Source organism: Ursus maritimus, unplaced genomic scaffold (genome assembly GCF_017311325.1).
Source record: "Ursus maritimus isolate PB19 unplaced genomic scaffold, ASM1731132v1 scaffold_28, whole genome shotgun sequence".
Lineage (NCBI taxonomy): Eukaryota > Metazoa > Chordata > Mammalia > Carnivora > Ursidae > Ursus > Ursus maritimus.
Window position 1 is genome coordinate 39,068,628 of NW_024425341.1, and position 9,900 is coordinate 39,078,527.

Genomic DNA, 9,900 nt, shown 5'->3' on the forward strand with positions numbered 1-9,900 from the left:
TGACAAATAAATAAATAACATCTTTAAAAAAAAAACAAAAAAGACGGCAATACCTATTAAGAGGAGATTGGCACTTAAATCTCCGGTTACGTGTCACTGAGCCAGGGTACTCGCCTGTCACCCCTCACATTACCAAACACAGGAAAAGAATCTAAGAGATGACAGGAAAATGTGAGTTCTCTGTGAGTAAGCTATAACCACACCAGTTAGCAGAGTCTGAGCCTTCTTGCCAATACTCCACTCAAGATGTACCTTTAGATAAAAAACCTTGCCACCAGGAAGGCAATAGTGGTATGTGGGAAAGAGGTGAAGAGGAAAGGGAAACAGGCTGTATAGAAGTAGAGGGGAGTGTAGAAAAGGTCAGTCCTGAGCTACGCATTGGAAAGGTCCTCTTCCCCAAGTGGCCCATGCCCCCATGAGAGAACCAGCATTTGGATACCCTCCACTTAGATGCCTAAAGCTCAATCAATACTTACTGAGAAATGACAAAAAAGCAGCAACCCACCCAAGGGAAGACTGCATCCTTCTTGACCAACCAAGGAGATGTTTTCCATTTTCTTTCTTCCCCTACATTCCCCTCAAACACACTGAAGACATGGAGGTATCACTAAGAAAGGGAGAAGGCAGATGTTATTAAAGAGCAGATGAATTTCCCCTACCTTCCCCCAGATCTATGCTCTGGATCACAAGAGTAACAGGTCTAACTGCAGTGGAAGAAGAGGAGTTCTTCAGTGGACTATCTCAAACTAATCCTAAAATGTATGTAAGTGTGAAGGACCAAAATTAATCAGGACAACCTTAAAAAGGAACAAGGATGGAAACTGTACACTTGCAGATTTTAAGACTTTCTATGAAGCTGTAGTAATTAAGCCAGAATAGGGTTGGTGCAGGCACCAGTGACTAAACCAATGGAACAGAAGAGAATCTTGAAAAAAATTCTCTGGTATTTATAAGGTTACTTGATCTATGACAAATAGTGGTATCAAAGCAACTCAGTATCTGCATGGCAGGACAAAAAAGAACCTCAATACCCATCTCACATTATGCACAAGAATCAGAGATGGACTGTAACCCTAAATGTGAAATATCAAACAATCAACCTAGAATCACACGGTGTGCCAAGGCACCTTAGGGAACTATAGCAAACTCAAAGAGTACCACACAAGATTTCACATTTGTGAGACAAACACAGCAATATAAACTTCTATTAGACTCTTCCCAAACTACCAGCTCAAGGTCATACACTTTCAATATTACATTTTTCTATATTTCATTACACATGTATCTTCGCAAAACTAGGTGTACAATGGTAGCTATCAGAAAAAGTACTGTGCAAGAATTAACATGAAAAAGGTTATGAAGGTGTTGGTGTCCAATCCAATTCCAAGACTCCAAGATTTGAGAAGTCGTACAGTGTAATACACATATATCCCATTACTAAGTATTTTAAGAATAAAATAAAAATATTATTTTTCTTTTATTTAACTTATGTTATTTTTTCATATATCAACTGTGCTTTAGGATAAAAATCCTAATTAAGTTGTTTGGACCTACCTACTTAATAAACTGAACTGTTAGGTGTTTCTTTTAGCCTATTAGGTCTCTAAAAATATTACTAACATATTAAAGTCTCCATAGAAGAAAAAAGTTTGGGAAACTTTTTTGTAGAGAAAAAAAATATGGGGGGAAACATATTCATGACCCTGGGGTAGGCCAAAAATTCTTAAACAGGAACAAAAAAACACTACACATAAAAATTAATAAATTAGACTGCATTAAAATTGGGAACTTCTATTCACTCAAGACACTGAAAAAAAGAAAGGGCTAGCTACAGACTGAAAGAAGATATTCACAATACATATACTTGAATAAGAACTTCTATCTAAAATATATAAAGAACTCATAACTCAATAAGACAACTCAATTTTTTAAATATACAAAGAACTTGAACATTTTAATATCTGCTTCAGGAAAGCAGACATTAAAATGATCAAAAAGTCTACAGAGAGACGTCATCTTCATTATTTATAAGGGAAATGCAAATTAAAGCCTCCGTGAGATACCAATACACATCCACCAGAATAATATGAGAAGAACTGTTAATGCCAAGTATGGTTGCAACTGGAAAACAATAGAAACTCTAATGTGTTTCTAATGGGAACATATTTACACGTGGTTTGACCATTTTGGAAAACTATTGGCAATATATACTAAAGCTTAAACATATACCTACACTATGACCCATGGGAATTCCATTCCTGGCTATGTATGGCATGAAAAATGAATGCATGTGTCCACCAGAAAGCATCTACAAAAATGTTTACAGCAGATTTATTCACAGTAGCCAAAAACCAAGTCAACACAAATGTCTGTTGACAGGAGAACAGATAAATAAGTAATGGTATCCTCGAACGGTAGAATATAAAGGAACTAACTACTGTTTCACACAACAACACAGACAGTTCACAGGCTCTGTGTTTCATGACAGAAGCCAGGCACTACAAAACATATACATTATGATTCCATTTACATTATGTTCAAGATCTGGCAAAACTAACTGTTGATTACTGAGTTGAGAATAGGAATGACCTTGGAGGGAGAGCTATTACCTGGGAAGGAACCTAATTGTGGTGCTGAAAATGTTCTCTATCTTGATCTAGGTGGTGGTTACTTACTTTGTACATATATAAAAATCTACTCAGCTGCCAGTTTATACACACACACAATACTTCAAAAGAAAATCATCAGAACTGAATTCTTAATAACAAAATAAGGCAATTCTGAACAAATTACTAGAATATTATGTAATCTAACAGAATTATTAAGTATCAGGGTATTCAACCTAGCATAGTTGGTACCAGTTATTTACAGATAAAAAATAATACATATTTATATCCCACACAATTTGATATCCTCAATATACAGGTCAGTAGTACAATACAGCAATGTGCTTACAACAGGAGTTTTTGGGTTCTAGCTCCCTACTTATTATCTGTGTAGCCCTGATAAATTGCCCAGCCTCTCTTTAAAGCCAAGATAAAGTGTTATATACCATACTGGATTATTGAAACAAATAAGGGGACAATATATGCCTAGCAAAGGGTAAGCACTAATGTTTTATCATTACCATTATTTTCATTTCTCTTTCACAAATCACTGGCAAGTGCGCATATGTTTTGTATCACTTTATGCAATTATAGCACTATCTTTTGAAGTTTAATTACTAATTTTAGTTACTTTGATTGAGGCAGTTTTAAGACCAGGAAACTAGAAGGAAGTTGGGAAGAAAACAGGGAGGTAGCATTCAATGGATGAGAATGAACAAGAATAAAGATATTTGGAGTACAGCTTTGAAAAAGAAAATATAATGCTGAAGCACAATAATCCTGTTCTTTAATTTCTACACCAGTATCTGTGTGCAGGAGGCCCTGAAGTTCATCTCAGTAGGACTAAAGCAATACAACCCTATCTACTCCAGAAGAGGAGTGAGAAATGTCTACTCAACTGCACCATTATCATCTCAAGAGTCTGAGTTACTGTATGTCTGATGCCAAGATGACACTGGACAAGTGCAGAGGAGAGGCATCCTCATCTCAGAGTTTATGAAATTACTGTGTCAACGACCATCTGAACATGTGACTAGAAAAAAAGCACACTTTGACTCAGTGTACATATTGTCTGTATCAAAGCAAAATTAATTCCAGTCATATTTTTGAAACTGAAGAAGTCTGAAATTTTCAAGCAACCATTGGATAATAAACAGAAGTCATATTATACCCATTAATTTAAGACATGTGAAATGTTTTTGCAGTCACTGTGCTATTTTACTGGTTTTCATAAACAGAAAATTATTCATAGCTTCACTCAAAACCTTAGGCTCTCAACCCTATTTTGTGCCCATAACGTATTAACCTTTTTTACTGGGAATTCTCTGAACATATGATTATTTCACAATGTTGATCCTCAAGAAAGGGGACATAATACTCTAGCAAAGAATTACCTTGAGCCAATACTTACAATTCTAAGATTTCTAAGTCCACTTGAGCATCTAGAGGATTTTAATTCCTCATTATTTGTGTTGAAATAATGGACTTGATTCTCTTTCTCCTTGACTACGAATCAATAGAAATTAATTTATTTTTCCCAGGCTGAACTAGTTTTCAATGACCAAAATCCCTAATAAGTGTTATCTGTTAGCCTTAAAACACTTTTAACACTTTAAAGAGATGCTTTCTTCATTGTTTAAGGTAGAATTGTATGAGTACTAATGACAAATATGATCTCCTCTTACCTATGGGCAGGTGAAAACTGGCTGAGCACGTTGTCCTTTCAAACTCCCCCTCTGCATGCCCCTAATCCTGGCCCCTTCACATGCTGATGGTGTTTCAGCTGTTAGGATCATATCCAGTTAGAACTGACCTCTAAGGCAAATCAGGACAAATTAAAATGGTAAAAAGCTTGGAGACATTTGACCCATCCCTCATGGGCCCTGAAATAATAAAAAACAAAGAAGCCTAAGAGACCAGCAACTTGGGAAAGAATGTGAGGAGTGTTTGACATTGCCCAGGATGGCACAGCTGAGATGAATACACTCGCTGTTCTGGAACAGGCAACATGGGATTGCAGCCCCAGCTGTGATAATAGGAGCACAGTGACCCGTGACTACATCTTGACTGAATTGCAGGTCTTGAATCTAATCATTATGTTAAGAAGAGGTGTTGAGCCTCCAAAAGGAAGGCAAGTCTGGAAAAAGAGACATGGCAATATGTTAAAGCCAAACTATAACCTAAAATCCACAAATACATGTCATCCCACCTGCTATTTGTTTCTGCCAGAGCTGTCATCCAGTGATCTGGAGATGAGAAAAGGGAGCAACAGCTTTTACAAGAAGTAATAATGTGTGGTGTGAAATTGTGTCTGTTGCTGAAAGGCCATATTCCTGTGCAGCAGTATTTCCATCCCTTTAGGTGGTGCTCCATGAACTCAACACTTATCTCAGAAACACACTGGTTCGGCAAGCTAACAGCGTGCGGATTTCTACTCTTTCCTATTTGAAACAGGAAAAATGATGAAGCTGTATTCCTTACATCTTGAGCAATACCACACACTGAGAAATATGTCCTGCTGAAAATAAAAATGTAGTCTCCTAGAAAGAGGCCCTGGGCCTATTAAACATGCTTAGCAAAATCTCTCCCAATGTCAGCGTCCCCAGGGGTCTCCAGAACTCATCAGGAATAGCAGCTGCCTCTGGGAAAGGAAATTGGGGACCCAAAGAACTGGGGAACAGCAGGCAGAGGAAGCTTGCACAGTGCACCTTTTTGTACTTATGGTATTTTTCCACATGTGTGTACCATCCTGTATTAGGCCAGAGCCTAGTAATTATAACGCCTTGCGTTTATATTTGTATCATAACTGGCAGTTTTAAATACCTTTTGTATCTACTCTCTCATTTGAGACTGTGAGTTGCATGAGTTTGTGTTATTAGCTTCATCTTACCAATGGGGAAATTGAAATCAAAGGGCTTTATATATTTCCTATGAGTAAATACTGGAGGACAAACTAAAATACAAGTTTCCAAACACTAGTCCAATCTTCATTCCATGACACAATGTCGCTTTCGAGAGAGGGAGGGGAAATGAGAACAGGAAGTCAAATTATTTCCATCAGAGGACAATAGTCAGAATTATCAGTTTAGGAGAATATTATTAATAAACCAACCAAGGTGATGCCACTAAGCCTACTTCAAAATCTAATTCAAATAATTTATATAATTAGGTAATAAAAATTCTTTCCCTTATATTTCACTTACCAAGCATAAATAACAACATAAATTTTAGTTATCTAATAATTAAGAATGAATTTCTATAATTTATAAGGCCAAATCATATTTCTAATATGAAACCTAAACTGAAAACTTACCAGTAAAATGCCCTTATAGTTAGGTAATTTAAAAATATATATTTTTTTTGAAATTGATCAGCTCTAATCGTCATTTATTAACAGATTCAATAATTGTCATGGCTAAGAAAGCAGCACTAACCCAGAAACTGCGAATATAAAAGCTAGCAATAAAGGCTTAAAGGCTCTGGTTTGCCTAGTCAAGAGGGTAATGGTGTTCCTAAAGTATGAGTGAGGACCACAGAAGCATTCCAAAGACACTGACTACGTGAGGTCCAGAGCCTTCATCAGGCCTAGTGACCTGGTAATCCCATTCCCTCCCATTTCTTCCCTTAGTCCTTCAGTTTAATTTATGTGGCTTATTAACACAGATGGTTCGAGCCCAGTTGTCAAGCACAGGTTCTAGTTCTAGTCCTTCTGTCAGTGCCCTTACTACAGATTTGAGATCAAGTGAAGTGCTATAAGCCTCACAACTTCACACCCTGTTTCAAGTGGGCCTAAGGGACAGAGAGGAGGACAAAGCTAACGTGCGAATAGTAAAACCACTCAGGACACAAGGCCAGAGCAGGAATGTACTCAGGTGTACCACACACACCTGAACTTGATTTTATACTGTTACCTTCTGCCCCTTAAAAACTTTTCCTCTATAGTCAACCAAATGTTTCCATCTATCAGCAGAACTTAACATCAAGAGACTCACTACACAGGGGAACTCCGGGGCTAGGACTTTCTCTCTCGTTCGGTGTTACATACCCAGCAATCAAATAGGAGCTTTTACACAGTTCTTCTTGTATAAATGATCTTGGCTGAAATTAACAATGAGGTAAGAAAATATTTAGAACAGTAAATATCCGCTTGACAGTGGGAATGGGAAATATGGGAAAATAATGAGATTTTACAATTGAATGTGTATCATAATGCTTCCTATATAGCTGATTTGGTCCGTACAATGGAAACATCATATAACCAAAACTGGTCTCACTTGAAACGTCTTCCCATATGAAAACAGGTTATTTGACTTCATAGTGAAGTTTCTCCCAAACTGCCAGGCCATTCCACTAAACACACTCCCATGTTAAATACTGCAGATATAATTACTTGGAAATTCACAGATTATTATTTTCTAATACTGTGATTTAAAAATATAATAAATAGGCTTGCTTTAATTTCTCATGTCAGGAATGATTAATGTTCCTAAGATGTTTAGGGGGGCAAAGGGCAAACATTTGCTTATAACATACCAAAGGGTTTTTAAACAACCATAGATTATGAATATCAGAAAATAAAATATGCTTTAGGGCATGTTTATCTTTATACTAACTACTGGAGGAGATTTCAAAATAAGAGCTATCACTGACATGCTAGCACCTCCGAGGGGAGACTCTGTCCCATACATCACCTGTCTAACCCATATGAGTCACCACGTAGAAACCACTCATTCCTTTTATTCCCTTTAAATGATCCAAGAGACTGCTTCAATCACAAGCATGCATAATTGGTCCTCATCTTGCACTGGACTTTAGGGGAATGACCTTACAAGGAACTAATGGGCCTTGCTTCCTGAGAATCTCTATCAGGGCATGTAACGTAAGATAAATCATAGCAAAGGATTTCTCCAAAGTTTCCTGATGAGCAAACCGTGACCTTTTCAAGTGTAAAGTGATGGATTGAACCAGGAAAGCAATATGTAGATTTTTAAAAACAAGGCTGCCAAGAAACCAATGATGTATCTACAAAAGTTAGCTGGAATACCTCACAGGTGTCCTTAGCTGGGAAGTAAAGGAAAACGTTACATCTGTCTGAAACAAAAGAACTGGTTAAGCAAGAAATGAAGCTAAAATCAAGTTCACCATAAGAAAATGTTGTATGGGCCAGGTCTTAATTGCCACATCAGAAGTCCTCAGTGTTCCTGGAAAGGTGGGTGGCCAGGTGTCTGACCATGCAGCCTCTGTTCTGTGGCTAGGGCCTCTGGATTGGCTGCTGAGTGGAGACTGAGCAAGGAGCCTTTCAAGTCTATGTTGAACAGAGAAGTGCAAATCCCTTTAGACAACTCTCCATGGTGTGAATTTATGGAGTCCCACAAAGACTATGACTTTTATAAGTCACTTAGTTTTATGCTCACATCACAAATTTCATTACATGCTAGCTCTTGAAGAACTTTGTACTTTGAAAGACACAATTCAACTTCTTTAGTCATCACCTGACTCCAAATCCACAATCTTAATTGTCCAGAAGGAAGTCTGAGAATGTGAAGTAGGTTTATGTCTCCATAGAAAATAAACATTCGCAAAGGCACATCTGCTCTAATTTTTTTTTTTTATTCAGTTAATATAATTGTTGGTTCCTTACGTTTTAACTTCCCCACAGGATCCAATCACAGCTTTCTGCTGCATTCCTATTGCACTGGCAGTGACAGCTACCAGACATTCCAAATAGAACCCAGACAGAAACTGGGAACAAGGAAGAGGGAGGGTATACCAGGCACTGTTCTGCTGAGGGATCAACTCTTTGATATGTGGGGTATTTCTACTCAGAAACACCTGCCTTACTGCTAAGGTGAAATGAGAAGACCACCCAGCAGAAAAGTCCCTTTTCTTCTGATGAACCTAGACTGTCTCAGTAGAAAGTATTCTAGTGGTCCTAGCTCTGACCCCCAGGATAGTGCCCAGACTCTTCTGCTTTGTATGGACATGAACCTTTAGATCCCTTGGCATTTGTTTCTCCTGCCCGTATACTCATCCTAGGGAATGTCTTCTCCTGATTCTCTACCAGGCCAAGGTTGCTCCCCAAGTATTATTCTGTTTGCCCTCAGATTAAATTGTAACTCTTTCTTCCCTTCCTCTGCTTTGTAGCTCTGAATATGACTGCTTTAGGCTGTGTTTCCTGGTATCAGCTGGCTTAGAAGCTTTGGCTTCTGACTGGTGTTCAGGAAATGGAAAGCCCAGGCAGGAGACTGGATTGCAGGAGAAAGGGAGGAGAAAGGTATTTCTCCTCCTCTCTTCACCTCAAGCAGCATTGCCAGCAGCAACTGTACATTCTCCTTAACAGTTAACAAAGCAGGAGAAAAAAATTTGAATTCTGGATCTCCTTCTCAGTTGCCAAGAAATCTTCTCATTTGACATGTGAATGATCAATATATTTGCATTTTTTCCAGTCAGATTTTAAAGATTCAACCACAAGGATTTAACATTACAAAAAAAAAAACCACAAGAAACAAATGGACCGATATGAAATTCCAAGTCACTGAGTACACTATGATGAGGCAAATGAAGGATTATGAAATCACCTCCAGCAACATTCCACCTTTCTAAGGGCACTCAGACTCTTAGAATCTTCAAAACGTCCAGGAGCTATGGGTGTTATCAACCAGGGCATTTCCAGAAGAAACCTTGGAGAACCAGGTCTGAGAATATGCTTTTAACAAGACCCAGATGATCCTTCTGAACAATAAAATTTGAGAATAACTTCACATTTCACTACAGTCAAAAGCTGCAAACAAATATATATAAGGATGGGATTTTTTTTCTGCATCTGCATACTCACTTTTATATAATAACATACTGTTTTGAGGGGCGCCTGGGTGGCACAGTGGTTAAGCGTCTGCCTTCGGCTCAGGGCGTGATCCCGGCGTTACGGGATCGAGCCCCACATCAGGCTCCTCTGCTATGAGCCTGCTTCTTCCTCTCCCACTCCCCCTGCTTGTGTTCCCTCTCTCACTGGCTGTCTCTATCTCTGTCAAATAAATAAAATCTAAAAAAAAAAAATAACATACTGTTTGAAAAAAGAAAATAAAAAGGTACATGTATTTTGACAAAAGGATGAAATATGTACAGGTCCACTTTTCACTCACTTTAATAGGAAAAAGACAAGGAGTAAAAGAAACATAATGTGATCCTAGCCAAAAAGAGGGACATTACAGTTGGAATATTCATATATGTTCCAAAATTGCATCTATATTCTGTCATTACTTAGAAATGGGGAAAGACACACACACACACACAC